Source organism: Ranitomeya variabilis, chromosome 7, assembly GCF_051348905.1.
Source record: "Ranitomeya variabilis isolate aRanVar5 chromosome 7, aRanVar5.hap1, whole genome shotgun sequence".
NCBI classification, from domain to species: Eukaryota; Metazoa; Chordata; class Amphibia; order Anura; family Dendrobatidae; genus Ranitomeya; species Ranitomeya variabilis.
The window spans coordinates 68,103,365-68,125,011 of NC_135238.1; positions in this window are offsets into that span (position 1 = coordinate 68,103,365).

Consider the following 21,647-nt stretch of genomic DNA (forward strand, 5'->3'; position numbering starts at 1 on the left):
GCACGGGTGTGAGCTGTGACACACTGATGTGAGCTGTGACACGTGTGTGAGCTGTGATCTGAGCAGCCCTATGGCCGGCATCACACTCAGCGTAGGGAAATACGGTCCATATTTTACAGGTGTAATACACAGAAATGTTCCCAAAATAGTGATCCGTATGTCATCCGTAGGCAGGGTGTGGCAGCGTATTTTGCACATGGCATCCTCCATATGTAATCCGTATGGCATCCGTACTGCGATATTTTCTCGCAGGCTTGGAAAACCGACATCTAATGGATTTATGTGCTCAAATGTTCGGAAAAACATATATACAGTTTATATATATATATATATATATATATATATATATATATATATATATATATATATATATAGTTGTGGCCAAAAGTATTGACACCCCTGCAATTCTGTCAGATAACACTCAGTTTCTTCCTGAAAATTATTGCAAACACAAATTCTTTGTTATTATTATCTTCGTTTAATTTGTCTTAAATGAAAAAACACAAAAAGAATTGTCCTAAAGCCAAATTGGATATAATTCCACACCAAACATAAAAAAGGGGGTGGACAAAAGTATAGGCACTGTTCGAAAAATCATGTGATGCTTCTCTAATTTGCGTAATTAACAGCACCTGTAACTTACCTGTGGCGCCTAACAGGTGTTGGCAATAACTAAATCACACCTGCAGGCAGTTGACATGGATTAAAGTTGACTCAACCTCTGTCCTGTGTCCTTGTGTGTACCACATTGAGCATGGAGAAAAGAAAGAAGACCAAAGAACTGTCTGAGGACTTGAGAAACCAAATTGTGAGGAAGCATGAGCAATCTCAAGGCTACAGGTCCAGCTCCAAAGACCTGAATGTTCCTGTGTCTACCGTGTCATCAAGAAGTGTAAAGCCCATGGCACTGTGGCTAACCTCCCTAGATGTGGACGGAAAAGAAAAATTGACAAGAGATTTCAACGCAAGATTGTGCGGATGTTTGATAAAGGACCTCGACTAACATCCAAACAAGTTCAAGCTGCCCTGCAGTCTGAGGGTACAACAGTGTCAACCCGTCCTATCCGTCGGCGTCTGAATGAAAAGGGACTGTATGGTAGGAGACCCAGGAAGACCCCACTTCTTACCCCGAGTCATAAAAAAGCCAGGCTGGAGTTTGCCAAAACTTGCCTGAAAAAGCCTAAAACGTTTTGGAAGAATGTTCTCTGGTCAGATGAGACAAAAGTAGAGCTTTTTGGGCAAAGGCATCAACACAGAGTTTACAGGAGAAAAAAAGAGGCATTCAAAGAAAATAACACGGTCCCTACAGTCAAATATGGCGGAGGTTCCCTGATGTTTTGAGGTTGCTTTGCTGCCTCTGGCACTGGACTGCTTGACCGTGTGCATGGCATTATGAAGTCTGAAGACTACCAACAAATTTTGCAGCATAATGTAGGGCCCAGTGTGAGAAAGCTGGGTCTCCCTCAGAGGTCATGGGTCTTCCAGCAGGACAATGACCCAAAACACACTTCAAAAAGCACTAGAAAATGGTTTGAGAGAAAGCACTGGAGACTTCTAAGGTGGCCAGCAATGAGTCCAGACCTGAATCCCATAGAACACCTGTGGAGAGATCTAAAAATGGCAGTTTGGAGAAGGCACCCTTCAAATATCAGGGACCTGGAGCAATTTGTCAAAAAAGAATGGTCTAAAATTCCAGCAGAGCATTGTAAGAAACTCATTGATGGTTACCGGAAGCGGTTGGTCGCAGTTATTTTGGCTAAAGGTTGTGCAACCAAGTATTAGGCTGAGGGTGCCAATACTTTTGTCTGGCCCATTTTTGGAGTTTTGTGTGAAATGATCAATGTTTTGCTTCATTCTCTTTTGTGTTTTTTTCAGTTATGACAAATTAAATGAAGATAATACCAAAGAATTTGTGTTTGCAATAATTTTCAGGTAGAAACTGAGTATTATCTGACAGAATTGCAGGGGTGTCAATACTTTTAGCCACAACTGTATATACAGTGGGGCAAAAAAGTATTTAGTCAGTCAGCAATAGTGCAAGTTCCACCACTTAAAAAGATGAGAGGCGTCTGTAATTTACATCATAGGTAGACCTCAACTATGGGAGACAAACTGAGAAAAAAAAATCCAGAAAATCACATTGTCTGTTTTTTTATCATTTTATTTGCATTTTATGGTGGAAAATAAGTATTTGGTCAGAAACAAAATTTCATCTCAATACTTTGTAATATATCCTTTGTTGGCAATGACAGAGGTCAAACGTTTTCTGTAAGTCTTCACAAGGTTGCCACACACTGTTGTTGGTATTTTGGCCCATTCCTCCATGCAGATCTCCTCTAGAGCAGTGATGTTTTTGGCTTTTCGCTTGGCAACACGGACTTTCAACTCCCTCCAAAGGTTTTCTATAGGGTTGAGATCTGGAGACTGGCTAGGCCACTCCAGGACCTTGAAATGCTTCTTACGAAGCCACTCCTTCGTTGCCCTGGCGGTGTGCTTTAGATCATTGTCATGTTGAAAGACCCAGCCACGTTTCAACTTCACTGCCCTTGCTGATGGAAGGAGGTTTGCACTCAAAATCTCACGATACATGGCCTCATTCATTCTTTCATGTACGCGGATCAGTCGTCCTGGCCCCTTTGCAGAGAAACAGCCCCAAAGCATGATGTTTCCACCACCATGCTTTACAGTAGGTATGGTGTTTGATGGATGCAACTCAGTATTCTTTTTCCTCCAAACACGACAAGTTGTGTTTCTACCAAACAGTTCCAGTTTGGTTTTATCAGACCATAGGACATTCTCCCAAAACTCCTCTGGATCATCCAAATGCTCTCCAGCAAACTTCAGACGGGCCCGGACATGTACTGGCTTAAGCAGTGGGACACTTCTGGCACTGCAGGATCTGAGTCCATGGTGGCGTAGTGTGTTACTTATGGTAGGCCTTGTTACATTGGTCCCAGCTCTCTGCAGTTCATTCACTAGGTCCCCCTGCGTGGTTCTGGGATTTTTGCTCACCATTCTTGTGATCATTCTGACCCCACGGGGTGGGATTTTGCGTGGAGCCCCAGATCGAGGGAGATTATCAGTGGTCTTGTATGTCTTCCATTTTCTAATTATTGCTCCCACTGTTGATTTCTTCACTCCAAGCTGGTTGGCTATTGCAGATTCAGTCTTCCCAGCCTGGTGCAGGGCTACAATTTTGTTTCTGGTGTCCTTTGACAGCTCTTTGGTCTTCGCCATAGTGGAGTTTGGAGTCAGACTGTTTGAGGGTGTGCACAGGTGTCTTTTTATACTGATAACAAGTTTAAACAGGTGCCATTACTACAGGTAATGAGTGGAGGACAGAGGAGCCTCTTAAAGAAGAAGTTACAGGTCTGTGAGAGCCAGAAATCCTTATTGTTTGTTTCTGACCAAATACTTATTTTCCACCATAAAATGCAAATAAAATGATAAAAAAACAGACAATGTGATTTTCTGGATTTTTTTTTCTCAGTTTGTCTCCCATAGTTGAGGTCTACCTATGATGTAAATTACAGACGCCTCTCATCTTTTTAAGTGGTGGAACTTGCACTATTGCTGACTGACTAAATACTTTTTTGCCCCACTGTATCTTACAAAAGAAAAACCCCCATAAAATTGTATACTTTATTAGATGACAAAGAAAAATATATATTAAATATGTATAATACCCAAAAACGTAGCCTCAAAAAACAAGCTGGTCAAACGCTAATGGGGAATATAATCCCCAGAAAAAATGTGTACTGATAAAAGACAACCTTAATTATAGGAAAAGCATATGTATCCTCCTTTAGATAATAAAGTCATACTATACTGGCTAATGTCACTACATCCAGGTAGGTTTGACCATAACATACATACAGATAAACACCACAATGCATTTATACATGTGTCACTATACCCATCCACTAGAACCACTGAGTGCAGATAATGAAATCCAAGGAAAGATACCATCATAGATACTCATCTGCTATATTCATGGTACACAGGGGGTTTCGGGTCCAGATAAAGTGACTACTTCAGTAGTTGAAGACAAAAACTCTCGACGCGTTGCCCCCATACATGGGTTTATCAGGAGAGACTAAGTGATAGAGTGGCAGTGTGGAGTTGTCCAAAAATAAGGCTGCAACTAGTTAACTGCGGGTCCTTCTTAAATACCTACACACGCCGGTGGGAAATCAATTCCTGTTTCACGGACGCAAATACAATTAACTGCCGATGTCCAGATACTATGGCGCCAATCGAGATTCTACAGGGCGCCATTACATTGAAGCCAACTACCTCCATCTGTAAGTGCGCATAGCATCCTGAACTAGGGGATACTAAGTAAAGGAGTCACCCGATACATGTATACTAAAGCGCACGCGCCAAAGGATGCTGGTCAAATCACCGCCGAATCCAGAAAATTTTAGTGCGCACGTGCACAATGCATATGATAGGACAGACGCCGCAGTACTGATAAAAACATAACCTGGCGCCATTATGTTGGAGACCAGAGTCACCGCCGAAGCCAGAAAATTATAGTGCGCATGCGCACAATGCGTGTGACTAGAGCACAACTGTGCTGCGCCCCCTGGTGGCATAGACTCATATGAACTCTAGCGTGGGAATTTTTCTGAATATTTTCTCGCGCTCGAGTTCATATGAGTTTATACCAGCAGGGGGCACAGCCCCGCCTGTCTAGGTAGCTACGTTCCCCTTCTTCCCATTCATTCCCCAGTTTTTACAGGCAGGGGTGGCTGCATTAGCAGGCTCCTGCTTGTAAATTATTTAACCCCTTCAGATGGATTTACAGTGTGGGACATGACTGTAACAGCAGAAAGGTATGGGAGATTGTTGTTTTTTTATTTTTCCTTTTTTACAAAGCGAGGGTCATCATTTGGATTGAGCGTATAATAAACTATTACAACACCCTGTGTATTTATTTCAATAAAATACTTTTTTCCTAATGTGTGTGTGTTTTATTAACCATTTACTACTATTGGATTAATAATGGATAGGTGTGAGCTGTGACACACGGATGTGAGCTGTGACATATGGATGTGAGCTGTGACACAGGGATGTGAGATGTGACGTCTTGTGAGCTGTGACACACGGATGTGGGCTGTGACACACGGACGTGAGCTGTGACACACGAATCTGAGCTGTCACACACGGATGTGAGCTATGACACATGCATGTGAGCTGTGACACACTGATGTGAGCTGTGACACACTGATGTGAGCTGTGACACACTGATGTGAGCTGTGACACACTGATGTGAGCTGTGACACGGATGTGAGCTGTGATGCACTGATGTGAGCTGTGACACACTGATGTGAGCTGTGACACACTGATGTGAGCTGTGACGCACGGATGTGAGATGTGAGGCACGGATGTGAGCTGTGAGGCACGGGTGTGAGCTGTGACGCACTGATGTGAGCTGTCACACACGGATGTGAGCTATGACACATGGATTTGAGCTGTGACACACTGATGTGAGCTGTGACACACTGATGTGAGCTGTGACGCACGGATGTGAGATGTGAGGCACGGATGTGAGCTGTGACACACTGATGTGAGCTGTGACACATGGATGTGAGCTGTGACGTATGTATGTGAGCTGTGACACACGGATGTGAGCTGTGACATGTATGTTAGCTGTGACACACGGATGTGAGCTGTGACACATGGATGTGAGCTGTGACACACGGATGTGAGCTGTGACGCACTGATGTGAGCTGTGACACGGATGTGAGCTGTGACACACTGATGTGAGCTGTGACACACGGATGTGAACTGTGACACACGGATGTGAGCTGTGACACACGGATGTGAGCTGTGACACACTGATGTGAGCTGTGACACACGGATGTGAGCTGTGACACAGGGATGTGAGCTGTGACACACTGATGTGAGCTGTGACACATGGATGTGAGCTGTGACACACGGATATGAGCTGTGACACACGGATGTGAGCTGTGACGCACTGATGTGAGCTGTGATGCACTGATGTGAGCTGTGACGCACTGATGTGAGCTGTGACGCACGGATGTGAGCTGTGACACACGGATGTTAGCTGTGACGTATGTATGTGAGCTGTGGCACACGGGAGTGAGCTGTGACACACGGATGTGAGCTGTGACACACGGATGTGAGCTGTGACACACGGATGTGAGCTGTGACACACGGATGTGAGCTGTGACACACGGATGTGAGCTGTGATGCACGGATGTGAGCTGTGACGTATGTATGTGAGCTGTGACACACGGATGTGAGCTGTGACGCACGGATGTGAGCTGTGACGTATGTATGTGAGCTGTGACACACGTATGTGAGCTGTGACGTATGTATGTGAGCTGTGACACATGGATGTGAGCTGTGACGCACTGATGTGAGCTGTGACACATGGATGTGAGCTGTGACACACTGATGTGAGCTGTGACACACGGGTGTGAGCTGTGACGCACTGATGTGAGCTGTGACACATGGATGTGAGCTGTGACACACGGATGTGAGCTGTGACACACGGATGTGAGCTGTGACACACGTATGTGAGCTGTGACGTATGTATGTGAGCTGTGACACACGGATGTGAGCTGTGACGCACGGATGTGAGCTGTGACGTATGTATGTGAGCTGTGACACACGTATGTGAGCTGTGACGTATGTATGTGAGCTGTGACACATGGATGTGAGCTGTGACACGGATGTGAGCTGTGACGCACTGATGTGAGCTGTGACACATGGATGTGAGCTGTGACACACTGATGTGAGCTGTGACACACGGGTGTGAGCTGTGACGCACTGATGTGAGCTGTGACACATGGATGTGAGCTGTGACACACGGATGTGAGCTGTGACACACTGATGTGAGCTGTGACACACAGATGTGAGCTGTGACACACTGATGTGAGCTGTGACACACAGATGTGAGCTGTGACACACCGATGTGAGCTGTGACGCCCCGATGTGAGCTGTGACGTATGTATGTGAGCTGTGACACACGGGTGTGAGCTGTGACACAGGGATGTGAGCTGTGACACACGGATGTGAGCTGTGACAGACGGATGTGAGCTGTGACACACGGATGTGAGCTGTGACACACTGATGTGAGCTGTGACACACGGATGTGAGCTGTGACACAGGTGTGAGCTGTGACACACGGATGTGAGCTGTGACACACGGATGTGAGCTGTGACACACTGATGTGAGCTGTGACACATGGATGTGAGCTGTGACACACGGATGTGAGCTGTGACACACGGATGTGAGCTGTGACACACGGATGTGAGCTGTGACACACTGATGTGAGCTGTGACACACGGATGTGAGCTGTGACACACGGATGTGAGCTGTGACACACTGATGTGAGCTGTGACACACGGATGTGAGCTGTGACACACGGATGTGAGCTGTGACACACTGATGTGAGCTGTGACACACGGATGTGAGCTGTGACGCACGGATGTGAGCTGTGACAGACGGATGTGAGCTGTGATGCACTGATGTGAGCTGTGACACTGGAATGTGAGCTGTGACATGGAGCGCCCCCACACCGCCGCAGGGCCGAGGGGTACCCGGAGCCGGGCCTCTAGGTCTCAGTCCTGGGGTTGTCACGGTGGCTAGACCCGGTCCGTGGCCCTGTCTGTCAGTGGGGGACGTCCGGTGCAATAAGTGATGTTGTAGCGGTGCAGTTGTGGGGTGCAGGTCGCGGTAAATAACGAGGACACCAGGTTGCAGTCTCTTTACCTCTTTACTGAAGCTCTCTGGGTCCTCAGTCCGGAATACGGCTCACCAGGCTGCGCAAGTCCGGCCGGTCCAATGGCACTTCCAGAGCTCTCCTTGCAGGTGGAAATCGGTGCCTTCCTTCTAGCGCTATGTGTTGCAGTCCTTCCCTGCTGTGCTTACGGAAAGTACCCCACAACTGTTGTGTCTGTTTCTCGTGTTCCCTCACAACAACTTAATTCGCAATGATCTTCCTCGTCCCTCCAGATACTATGGTAGGAACGCACCCGTATGACGGGGAGGCTCGGAGATCTTCCGGGACTCTATCTGCGCCCCTCTCCTGTTGGTACCCCCCTTTGCCTTCCTGGGTGATGCGTGAGACAGTCCGCCTCAAGCTAACTGCCCTGCCGTAGGTCTGAGGTATGGCTTGAAACTCTTTACCTCCTCGGCGTTCCGGCCACCGGTAGTGCGCCTCAGTAAGGTGCTGCCTCTTTCAGCACAACCCTCACTGGTATCTCCTTTCGCTTGATTTCGTTTCTCACTCAGCACAATCTATCTCGCTTCTTAGTCCTTCCTTGGGCACCGCCGCTATGCTGAGCAGGCACGGTCCCTTTACGTTCTTTCCATGCCAAGCCTCTGCCAGGATCCCACCCCTGGCAGAGACCCTACAGTCTCTCCCTTCACAACACCCTCTGCCACCAGGTGTTGCTCCGTTCAATCCCGTCAGCGTTCTCTCTAACTTCCTGCCTGACCCCCAGTTTACCCACTATGGTGGGGAGTGGCCTAATGAATAGCACCCTTAGCTCCCCCCGGAGGCCCAGCTGTGAAATGTATTGGTGACTGTGATACCTGCTCAGAGAACTCCTTCCGTGCCATCGAACGCAGCATGGCCCCCCTTAGTGGCTGAACCATGCTACTGCAACGACCAGGACTCTGGGGCGCTGCACTCCCCCCTGGTTAAACACAGTACTCCGGGACTGGGAAGAAAAACAACAATACAGGTTAGCAAAAAGACATACAATTTTGTTGAGTGCAAATAACAATAAGTATACTTAAGTAGGCTTCCCTTTATGGGAGGTGAGGACACTTGTAACGTTACAAACATAATTAACCTTATAATTTACAGAGTATAAATAACTTCTGTTACCCAACCGGGTATTCTATTTAGTGCAATTTTTGAAATAATAACTTAACATTGCCTTTAAGAAACTCACACTCTTAGTCTATCAAAGGCCTTCCTATAATCACATTATAAGGCATTTCAACTTTACATTCTCCTTCTTGTGAACCTGCAGGACCGCCTGTCCCTACGGCACCAGGCCTACTGCCTCTCCTTTCTTCTACAGGACCGCCCTGTTCAGCCAGGGCCTACTGCCTTTCGCTACTATACACAGTATAGACATAACATTCCTTTCGGTTGAAGAACTCTGAGCCAGCTCTACTCGGCCCCTTTAAGGACTCACTCTCTAACCCCTACGGGTTCACTCTCTGTCCTTAGCAATAAAGTAACTTTTCAATGGGGACGCAGGGTTTACCTTCTATCCTCACCCTCATTATTACTTCTCTTACTTTCAACTATGCAGACCTCTACTTCTACCCCTACGGGCTCTCTGCATCTTTCCTGTCTTCAAAACATTATTCAAATTTCACATTTTAACAAATTCAACACACATAACTTAGCATGTAAAACAGTTACATTTCTTTTCAAGGCATCATTATGGCATTACTGTTCTGCAACAGTATCTCTCTCAAGTTCAGTTTCTCACATCCCCTTTAAGAGGAGACCAAGTCTTTCTAAGGTAGCTCGTCTTCTCAGCCTACCAGCCCACGCAAAGGTTCCGGTATGGTATCTTCGCAAAGTGTCTTTAACTAGAACCGGTAGGAAAGGTATCTTCACAAAGTGTCTTTGGCTCAAACAAATAGGGCAAATATCTTCGCAAAGTGTCTTTGGCTAAAACCAGTAGGGAGCACCTTTAAGAAGGTGCAAACTATTTACAAGGGAAGTTCGAATCATGCATAGTCCATGATTTCTGCAGTTCTTATAACATTGTGAACCAAAAAGCAAAAATGAAAGTGAAAGCAAAAATAAAAAGCAATAGGGATCCCGGGTAAACAAAGGGATCCCTTTAAGAGTTAACCCAGGACGGGATTTAGCAGCAAAACAGCAAGGAAATAAACAGTTAACTATTTACAGTTTCAGGTTTCCGAGGTTTAGTGGGACGGCTTCCAGGGCTGCACCTGGCACTTAACCCTTCTTGGCCTGGGCAAAGTGGGATCCAGGGTTACACCCAGTACTGGACAAACGCCGTTAATCCGTCTCTCATGTACGGTTAGGTCATGCACAGCGATGGAGGTCCGCGCAGCTTGAGTATGGGCATTTGCTGCAGCAGAGGTAGCGGCTGCTGCAAGATCAGTCACTGGAACGGAGTCAGCAGCTGTGGCACCAGCAGTCACGGGAGTGGTGTCGGTCGTCAGGGCAGGGTCGTCCTTCATACCTGCTTCAGATGCGGTTCCTCCAGTGCCGGTCTGCTCTGCCTCCGCTGGGGTCTGGAACGCTGGCTGCGGGGCCTTGTGCTGCGACGCTGTCATCTCTGCTTGCAGCACCTCGCTTTCCGACAGGGCCTTGCTTTCCAGCTTCGGAGCGCTGGGACTTCTTCCCTGCTCCGGACCAGATGAGGCTGCCGACAGATGTCCGGTGAGGCTCCTGATGATGGCCTTCTTCCACCCGGCCTCGGTGCTCAGCTGCGTCCGCCGGGGTCGGTCGCTGAGCTCGTCCACACCGACCTGCAGGAATTCAGCATCAGCGGTGGAGGCCTGGTTGCGGTGCCCCTCCGGGTGGCTCGCCATGGCATCCTCCATGTCGCTGACTTCTTCTTCCTGGTCCTTTTCCCGCTCTCTTCTTCGTGGGCGGTTTCGTTTTCTCTGTCTCTGCCCACCATTAAGGATCAGGAGGCGGATCTCGGCTGCTGACGGACACGTCCTCAAGGGGCCGAGATATTTAGACTGGGCGGCCATTGTCTTTCGCGCTCTTCAGCTTGTTCATGCCCACTTCCACGCCCTTCTTCTTCTCCTGCGCTCTCCTTAGCGCTGTAATGGCGGCGGTTTTGGCGGGAACTTCTGGCGGCAAGTGGCAGCACACAGTCCTTGTAATAAAGCACAGTCCAAGCACGATAAATCACAGTTCCAAGGCACACATGACCTGATTCTTCAGGCTTAAGTAGATCCTGTTCGTGACGCCAAGTTGGAGCGCCCCCACACCGCCGCAGGGCCGAGGGGTACCCGGAGCCGGGCCTCTAGGTCTCAGTCCTGGGGTTGTCACGGTGGCTAGACCCGGTCCGTGGCCCTGTCTGTCAGTGGGGGACGTCCGGTGCAATAAGTGATGTTGTAGCGGTGCAGTTGTGGGGTGCAGGTCGCGGTAAATAACGAGGACACCAGGTTGCAGTCTCTTTACCTCTTTACTGAAGCTCTCTGGGTCCTCAGTCCGGAATACGGCTCACCAGGCTGCGCAAGTCCGGCCGGTCCAATGGCACTTCCAGAGCTCTCCTTGCAGGTGGAAATCGGTGCCTTCCTTCTAGCGCTATGTGTTGCAGTCCTTCCCTGCTGTGCTTACGGAAAGTACCCCACAACTGTTGTGTCTGTTTCTCGTGTTCCCTCACAACAACTTAATTCGCAATGATCTTCCTCGTCCCTCCAGATACTATGGTAGGAACGCACCCGTATGACGGGGAGGCTCGGAGATCTTCCGGGACTCTATCTGCGCCCCTCTCCTGTTGGTACCCCCCTTTGCCTTCCTGGGTGATGCGTGAGACAGTCCGCCTCAAGCTAACTGCCCTGCCGTAGGTCTGAGGTATGGCTTGAAACTCTTTACCTCCTCGGCGTTCCGGCCACCGGTAGTGCGCCTCAGTAAGGTGCTGCCTCTTTCAGCACAACCCTCACTGGTATCTCCTTTCGCTTGATTTCGTTTCTCACTCAGCACAATCTATCTCGCTTCTTAGTCCTTCCTTGGGCACCGCCGCTATGCTGAGCAGGCACGGTCCCTTTACGTTCTTTCCATGCCAAGCCTCTGCCAGGATCCCACCCCTGGCAGAGACCCTACAGTCTCTCCCTTCACAACACCCTCTGCCACCAGGTGTTGCTCCGTTCAATCCCGTCAGCGTTCTCTCTAACTTCCTGCCTGACCCCCAGTTTACCCACTATGGTGGGGAGTGGCCTAATGAATAGCACCCTTAGCTCCCCCCGGAGGCCCAGCTGTGAAATGTATTGGTGACTGTGATACCTGCTCAGAGAACTCCTTCCGTGCCATCGAACGCAGCATGGCCCCCCTTAGTGGCTGAACCATGCTACTGCAACGACCAGGACTCTGGGGCGCTGCAGACACACAGGTGTGAGCTGTGACACACGGATGTGGGCTGTGACACGCATGTGTGGGCTGTGACACGGATGTGAGCTGTGATGTATGGATGTGAGCTGGACGGCTTCTACTTTCACCCATCTTTGGCTTAGTGATACATTTGAATAAAAACGTGACCTTCCGGGGTCTTTTTCTAGGTTGGGAACCAACAACTCTTCAGTAAGAGAGAAAAAATGAAAACAACGAGGCTGACACTATAAGGCCACGTTCCCACGTTCAGTATTCACCCAGTATTTACCTCAGTATTTCTAAGCCCCAACCTGCAGTGGGTGATAAATACAGAAGTGGTGACATGTTCCTATTACACTTTTCCTCTGATTGTTCCTTTCCTGGTTTTTCCTTACAAATTCTGAGGTAAAATACTGGGCGAACACTGAACGTGTGAACGTGACTTTAGGAAAATTGTCCTTTTCTCTCTGATGGTAAAGTTCACCCGGCTGGATGGAGCCCAAGGGCTTGTTCAGACAAGTGTCCATGTGCACAGCCGGTGGTGGACAGACGGCACACTCACACTCCCATCCGTATCTCGGGTTTTACACCGATTTGTTACAATTAACAGGAAACTTTGTTTGGTCTTTTATTATCTGTTAAATAGTTCATGTAAAAATGGACACAAAATGGATTTTTTTTCTGGATGATTTTGCCTACGCTGGTCTGAACCTGGGCTCAGGCCTAATTCACATGTCCTTGTCACACGTCTTACTGCGGCCATTTTTTCCAGACCCCACACTGAGCCAATGACTTCATTAATCCATGTACACGTCAGGCCTGTGTCTGCGGTCCACGAGCCTCGGAGCATTATATCATCAGCCTTTGCCATTAACGTGTACGGGGATCTGTGTAACACGCAGCATACGTAGAAGACATGGTGTGGTACATCAAACCTCGTGTGCCTGACTCTGATGCGGGCTCCGGTGCTGAGCCTGCCTCTTTCACCATGCTTTATGGATGATTTAATCAGCCATCAAGTGCATTTAACAGCTGTGGGTGGATCTCGGATCCACCCGCCGCTGCTAACCAATTAACTGCTGCTGTCAATCACTTACATCTGCATTTTACATACAGGCCAGAAGCGCGTCACAAATCCCGCTCATCAGCGCCTCTGTCACGTGATCGCCAATAGGTTGTCATGACAGCCGGGGATCTGCTAAAGTCCCCCATCCCTGTGATCATGAACCTCCTGTGAACGCCACCTCCTGGCCAGCGTTCATAAGAGATTGTGATTTTTGCTATGCACAGAGCATGGCTGAAGCAGTGCGGTGTATAGCACAGGCAATCAGAAGAGCGCAGCTCCAAGCCCTAGCAGGACTATTGAAGTCAGCGGAAAGTGCAAAAAATAACAGAAAAGTTCAAATCACCCGAGTCCCTTTTGCACCATTTAAAATAAAACAATAAAAGAAACACGTTTGGTATCACTGCGTTCAGAAACGCCCGATCTATTAAACATAAAAACTATCCGATCAGTAAATGGCGCAACAAGAAAAAAATCAAAATGACAGGATTCTTTTTTGGGGGGGCCATATTAATGGGAAAATAAAAAAGTTATGACTCTGGGAAGGAGGGGGGGGGGGGAAGGGAGCCTGAAAACTCAAAAATAGAAAATTGTGTGGTCATGAAGGGGTTAAAGCTCCTGTATTTTGAACAGGAGCATATTGGATGCCTGGGTATCAGAGATAGGGCCACATTCACACATTCAGTATTCGGCCACATTCACACGTTCAGTATTCGGCCACATTCACTCGTTCAGTATTTGGCCACATTCACAGGTTCAGTATTTGGCCACATTCACTCGTTCAGTATTTGGCCACATTCACAGGTTCAGTATTTGGCCACGTTCACACATTCAGTATTTGGTCAGTATTTTATTTTAGTATTTGGGCCCCAAGACCAGGAGTAGGTGATAAATACAGAAGTGGTGACGTGTCTGTATTACACTGATTCACCCTCCTAAGCCGTCTATATGGGCATGTAGGTCATAAGAAGCTGAATACACCGATACCTTGATATCTGAGATCTCATTCCAGAGATATCTACATTTTTCTTAATATGTAAATGAGCTGATAAGATCCCTGGGCGGGACAGAGATCTTCCCAAGTGTCTGTCTGCAGAGCGTATTTTAATGCTTGTACATTGACCCCCTCTCTGCATGTGTGATATCAGGCACAGATCGCTACTGTCCTCGCTTGTGTGCAGTGTAAGGGCAGTGGCTCCAAGTGTCTTCTGTGCAGGCGCCGCTCAGGAGGAAGTTAAAATCCATATAGACGGGGTAGTAGGGTTGATTCTTCTCATAGATTTCCTTTAAAGGGAACCTGTCAGGAGGTTAGTAATCTATAATCCGAGAGCAGCATGATGTAGGGGCTGAGATCCCGATTCCAGACATGTGCCTCTTACTAGGATATGTGCTGTTGTTTCAATAAAATCTGCTTTATCACCAGGAGATTATCACCACAGGACTAGGTGTTTTGTGCTTTCCAGTCAAGTGCTCTATATAACTCCGCCCCACCAATGATTAGCAGCTTTCTGCCTATGCACAGTGTACACAGAAAGCTGCCAATCAGTGGTGTGGGTGGGGTTATACGGGGATCAATAATCTGAGTAGTGGTAGATCTGACTCAGATAAAACTGTGATTGTATCAAAATGACAGCATGAAGACCAGCAAGTGACACATCACTGGAATCAGGGTCTCCGTCCCTACAGCATGCTGCTCTTACACTACACAGCTAAAACTCACTCAGCTTTTATGCACATACACTGATTACAGCAAACAGGTCACCGGTGAGGATGTTACCTTCAGCAGCCATTCATACCCATTTGTGTCAACTTCTGTGCATGTTATCAGGCCCAAATCTCCAGGGTATGAGAACTCTTGATCAGGGTCATTTGGATGTTTTGGGTTGTCATGATGATTTAAAAAGAGAAAAACATAGCAACTCCGGGTAGATGACTACCATGCAATGCCCCCAGTCCACGAGATCCCACCCTGGGGCCCAGGTACGGACTGGGGCTGAAATTCAGCCCTGGCATTTGAAATCACACAGGCCCATGGTGTCCCTGTCCCCATGAACCAGATGGGATATATTACTAATATTACCCTGGATGGAGGAAAGGAAGATTTACTACAAGACCAATATTTCTAATTATACCCACGGCATTCTGAGGTAAGTGACGGAGTGACCAGCTTTGTACTCCGTCACAACTCTTAACAGTATGGGTGCCTTGAGAACATTGATTCTGTTAACAACGTAGCACACAAGGCAGCCTACAACCAGACCGGCCCTTCTGGCATTTGCCAGAATTGCCAAATGGCCAGTCCGGCCCTGCTGGGGCCGGTAGTTCCACTGCTCCCGTACCAGGCGAAACCCACTGTCTCCCAACGTTTGGTTGGCTCACAGCTTTAGTATCTCCCGGCGGTATAGTGTGCAGTCACAGCCCATGCTTCCCCAGACGATGGATAATGCGACCATAGCGCGTATATCCAACCTCAGCCGCCAACAACATATACAACAGTCTCAGCTCGGTTCTCTCAGCGTCTTCACGGGTTCAGTTATGGGCAGTGGCGCAGATCTGTATTCCACCAACTAGAGCCGCGGTCACTTTGGCTGATCTCCTGTACAGTCTCTCTGGAGATAGAGGCAGCCCCATTTTTAACCCCTTAGTGACGGAGCCAATTTGCTGCTTAATGACCAGGCCAAATTTTACAATTCTGACCGCTGTCACTTTATGAGGTTATAACTCTGGAACGCTTTAACGGATCCCGCTGATTCTGAGACTGTTTTTTCGTGACATATTGTACTTCATGTTAGTCATAAAATTTCTCCTATAATACTTGCATTTATGAAAAAAATGAAAATATGGTGAAAATGTTTAAAATTTAGCAATTTTCAAACTTTGAATTTTTATGCCCTTAAATCAGAGACATAAACAGTACAGACCAAAAGTTTGGGCACACCTTCTCATTTATAGATTTTTCTGTGTTTTTATGACTATGAAAATTGTACATTCACACTGAAGGCATCAAAACTATGAATTAACACATGTGGAATTATATACTTAACAAAAAAGTGTGAAACAACTAAAATATGTCTTATATTCTAGGTTCTTCAAAGTAGCCACCTTTTGCTTGGATATCTGCTTTGCACATGCAGCGCCCCAGAGTCCTGGTCGTTGCAGTACTGTGGCTCCGCCACTATGGGGAGCTATGGTGCGTCTGATGGCACTGAAGGAGTTCATCTGATCAGGTATCACAGACACCAATACATTTCACAGCAGGGCCTCCGGGGGGAGCTAAGGGTTCTATTCACTAGGCCACTCCCCACCATAGTGGGTAAACTGGGGGTCAGGCAGGAAGTTAGTCAGAAAGCTGACTGGGTTGGAACCAGGCAACACCTTGTGGCAAAGGGTGTTGTGGGGGAAGATACAGTAGGGTCTCTGTCAGGGGTGGGATCCTGACAGAGGCTTGGCAACTTGAACGAACGTAACGGGGCCGTGCCTGCTCAGGATAGCGGCGGTGCCCAAGGAAGGACCAGAAGCAAGATAGATTGTGCTGAGTGAGAAACGAGATCAAGGCAATAAGGAGAATACCAGTAGGGGTCGTGCCGTAAGACCGAGGCAACATCCTGCTGAGGCGCACTACCGGTGGCCGGAACGCCGAGGGAGTATTACAACATCCAGCTTCAAGCAATACTCTAAACAGCGGCAGGACAGTCAGTCTAAGGCGGGCTGTCTAACTTAAATCACCTATGCAGTCTTGGGGGGCAACTTGTGGAGAGGGGCGACTCTAGGGTCCCGGAAGAGCTCCGAGCCTACCCGTCAAACGGGTGCCGTCCCAACCATAACACCAGGGAGGGACGGAGGATTAGCAGAACATCATCTAATCGAGTTGTGAGGGAACTTAAGAAACAGACACAACAGTTGTGGGGACTTTCTGTAAGCACAGCAGGGAAGGACCGCAACACATAGCGCTAGCAGGAAGGCACAGATTTCCACCTGCTATGAGAACTCTGGAGGTGCCATTGGACCGGCCGGACTTGCGCAGCCTGGTTATCCGGATTCCGGACTGAGGACCCAGAAATCTTCAGTAAAGAGGTAAAGAGACTGCAACCTGGTGTCCTCGTTATTTACTGCACCGCACCACTACAGCTTCACCACCATCATCCGTCATACTTATTTACTGTACGCCCCTCAGCAGAGTCACGGACCGGGGCCTAGCCACCGTGACAACCCCAGAGCAGAGACTCACAGGCCCGGTACCGGGTACCCTTCGGCCCTGCGGCAGTGGGGGGCGCGACACACACTCTTGGCATTCTCTTGATGAGCTTCAAGAAGTAGTCACCAGGAATGGTTTTCACTTCACAGGTGTGCCCTGTCAGGTTTATTAAGTGGGATTTCTTGCCTTATAAATGGTGCTGGGACCATCAGTTGTGTTGTGCAGAAGTCTGGTGGATACACAGCTGATAGTCCTACTGAATAGACTGTCAGAATTTGTATTATGGCAAGAAAAAAGCAGCTAAGTGACACAAAATAGTTAATAAATAACATTTCCCACATGTCTACTTTACATCAGCACAATTTTGGAAACAATTTTTTTTTGTCAGGAAGTTGTAAGGGTTAAAAGTTGATCATTGATTTCTAATTTTTACAACAAAATTTACAAAACCATTTTTTTAGGTACCATCTCACATTTAAAGTCACTTTGACGGGTGTACATGATAGAAAATACCCAAAAGTGGCACCATCCTAAAAACCACACCCCTCAAGGTGCTCAAAACCACATTCAAGAAATGTATTAACCGTTTATGTGCTTCACAGGAACTGAAGCAATGTGGAAGGAAAAAATTATCATTTAACTTTTTTTTACGAACATTGTGCTTCAGAACCCATTCTTTTTATTTTCACAAGTGTAAAAAGAGTAAATTAAAAGCAAAATGTGTTGTGCAATTTCTCCTGAATACACCGATACCCCATATGTGGGGGTAAACTACTGTTTGGGTGCACGACAGAGCTTGGAAGAGAAGGAGCGCTGATTGACTTTTCAATGCAGAATTGGCTGGAATTGAGATCGGACGCCATGTCGCTTTTTTGGGGAGCCCCTGATGTGCCTAACCGGTGGAAACCCCACAAGTGGCACCATTTTGGAAACTAGACCCCTTATTGAACTTATCTAGATGTGTGGTGAGCACTTTGAACCTCCAAGTGCTTCACAGAAGTTTATAACGTAGAGCCGTGAAAATAAAAAATCGTATTTTTTCCACAAAAATGATCTTTTTGTCCCTAAATGTTTATTTTCACAAGGGTAACAGGAGAAATTAGACCACAAAAGTTGTTGAGCAATTTGTCCTGAGTACGCCGATAACCAATATGTGGGGGTAAACTACTATTTGGGGGAAGGGCTCGGAAGACAAGGAGCACCATTTGACTTTTTCAATGCAGAATTGGCTGGTATTGAGATCGGACGCCATTTCGCTTTTGGGGAGCCCCTGATGTGCCTAAACAGTGGAAACCTCCCCAAGTGACACCATTTTGGAACCTAGACCCCTTAAGGAACTTATGTAGATGTGTGGTGAGCACTTTGAACCCCCAAGTGCTTCACAGAAGTTTATAACGCAGAGCCGTGAAAATAAAGACTCTTTTTTTTCCTCAAAATTGATTTTTTTAGCCCACAATTTTTTACTTTCACAAGGATAACAGAAGAAATTGAACCATGAAAGTTGTTGTGCAATTTGTCCTGAATATGCTGATACCCCACTATCACCACTATTTCTCCCTGTGTGCCATACTGTCATTACACCAGCATGTGTCCCACAACATTACCCGTGCCCTCAACAATGCTGTTACTGGGCAAGTCCACCTAACCACGCACACGTGGACAAGTGCTTGTGGGCAGGGACATCTCACTGACGGCACACTGGGTTAACATAGTGGAAGCCGGGACCCAGTCAGACCTTTGGGTGGAACACATCCTCCCCACGCCGAGGATTGCGGGCCCTACATCAATCAGGGTTGCCCCCACAGTCTACAGCTCCCGCAGCTCCTCCTCCTTTTCAACCTCCATCTCTGAAATCAACACATCAGTCAGAAGCTGGAAGCACTGCCTCAGCCAAGCGGCAACAGGCTGTGCTGAAGCTAATCTGCATTGGTGACAAACCGCACAATGCAGAAGAGTTGTGGACAGCGCTGAAAGAGCAATCAGATATTTGGATGACATCGCTGAACCTACAGCCAGGCATGGTCGTGTGTGACAATGGCCGGAACCTGGTGGCGGCTTTGAGGCAAGGTGAGCTCACACACGTACCTTGCCTGGCCCATGTGCTTAACCTTGTGGTTCTACGTTTTCTGAAAAGCTACCCGCAGCTGCGGATCTGTTAGTGAAAGTACGCCATCTGTCTGCCCATTTTAGAAAGTCAGCTACAGCTTCAGCCGCCCTTGCCATGCTGCAGCAGCGTTTGCAGCTTTCAGCTCACCGATTGGTGTGTGATGTCCCCACGCAGTGTAACTCTACACTGCATATGTTGGAAAGGATTTGTGAGCAGAAGAGGGCAGTTGTTGACTACCAACATCAACAAAGCCATCGATATTCAGTTCAGACTCCACACATAAGACCTCAGGAGTGGACATGGATGTAAGAGATATGTACCATCCTACAAAACTTTGAGGACTGCACCAAGATGGTGAGCGGCGATGATGCCATAATTAGCATCACCATCCCGCTTCTCTGCATTCTGAAAACCTCTCTGCTCACAATTAAAGAGGATGCATTGCAGGCAGAGCACGAGGACATGGAGCAAGGAACCATACAGGAGGATTAGACTCAGCCCAGCCTCATGTCTTCCCAACGTGGATTGGTAGGCAATGAGGAGGAAGAACAGGAGCTACTTTCATGCGCTATAGATGGTACTGCAAGCACAGCTGTCATTCCGTCTGTTCAGCGGAAAGGAAGGATGAGGAAGAGGAGGAGGACAGCATGGTCAATGATCCTGTTGATGAGGACATGGAAGTCTTGCCTGTTAGCATTCTGGCACTCACGGCTGACTTTATGTTGCGCTGCATTTCACGTGACCCTCGTATTATACAATTTTGGATGACACTCATTACTGGTTGGTGACACTTCTAGACCCACACTACAAGGAGAACTTTCAATCTCTTCTGCCAGAGGCAGAGAGGTGTACTAAAATGTTGCAGTACCAGAGGGCCCTTTTAGCCTTTTAGCTGAATTACTTAGAAAATTCCCATGTGAGAATTCTGGCAGCAGACGTCAGAGTTTGTTGTAAAATCAAGGAGTCCAAGCGAGAGAGACAGAAGTACAATCCAGCTCAGGCACGTGAACAATGGCAAAGTTCTGGGACAGTTTTCTCAGACCCTCCCATCTCGCAGGCACAGAAGCAAGGGGTGCTGTCACAAGAAGTGCAATGTTTGGGAACATGCTGAGGCAGTACCATGCGGATCGCACAAATGTCCCCCGTGATTCCTCTGTGCCTTTTATTTATTGGGTATCCAAGCTGGACACGTGGCATGAACTGGCTCTGTACGCCTTGGAGGTCCTGGCCTGCTCTGCTGCTAGCGTTCTGTCAGAGCGGGTTTTTAATGCCACTGGTGGAATTATAACAGATATGTGCATCCGCCTGTCAACTGAAAATGCTGACTCTTATAAAAATGAATAAGGGCTGGATTGGGCAAAACTTCTGTCCATCACCAAGTGAAAACAGCGAAACATAACCTCTAATACATTGCCTTTTTTTTGGAGGTGCATTGTCATGCGCCTCTCCCCAACCACACATGGGTATCCGCTTCCTGATTTGGTCTGTTTGGTGTTATCCTATTCCTTATCCTCATCATCCACATCCAGTACAACGTGAACGTATTCCCTGATGCAAAGGTCACTCAATTTTTGTGCATTGGTGTTTTTCTGATGCTTGTTACTAATTAGAAACCAAAATAAACTCCCCCAGGGGGGAACTGTCATCAAAATGAGATGTACGTATATTTTTCCCATTTATTCTTATATATTCCAGTTTTATCTCTGCACCATTCTTTTATGACCTAGTGTATACCTCTACAATATGAAAATATTGAAATACCATTATATTTAATTTTTTTTATTTCGCTGTCTCTGAGCTGTTGCTAGGGACAAACATATCTTGTTGAACACAATCTGGCATCATATGATTTAACTTTATGTCTCCTCATTCTCCACCACTAGATCACCAGGCTTAACGTCTTCTGTGCCACTACAGGCAGTCCAATTTTTCGCAACGGTGTCTTCGTGTATGGGCATTACAAGTCTAGGAGACACGATCCTTGACAATGGGCCTAGTTTTTAACGAGGCCTTCATCAATGTTTCTGTAACACCCCAGGTAACCAGTTGTTACAGTGATGTTGCCTTCCTTTCGTGGAGTGTGATATCATGCTTGGAGGCAAGGAGGATTCCCTTTATCAGGTAACGCACCTACATACAACACATTCTGAATCCAGGCCTGAAGGGGGAGCTCTGAACCCGGATTCACGGGAGCTTCCCC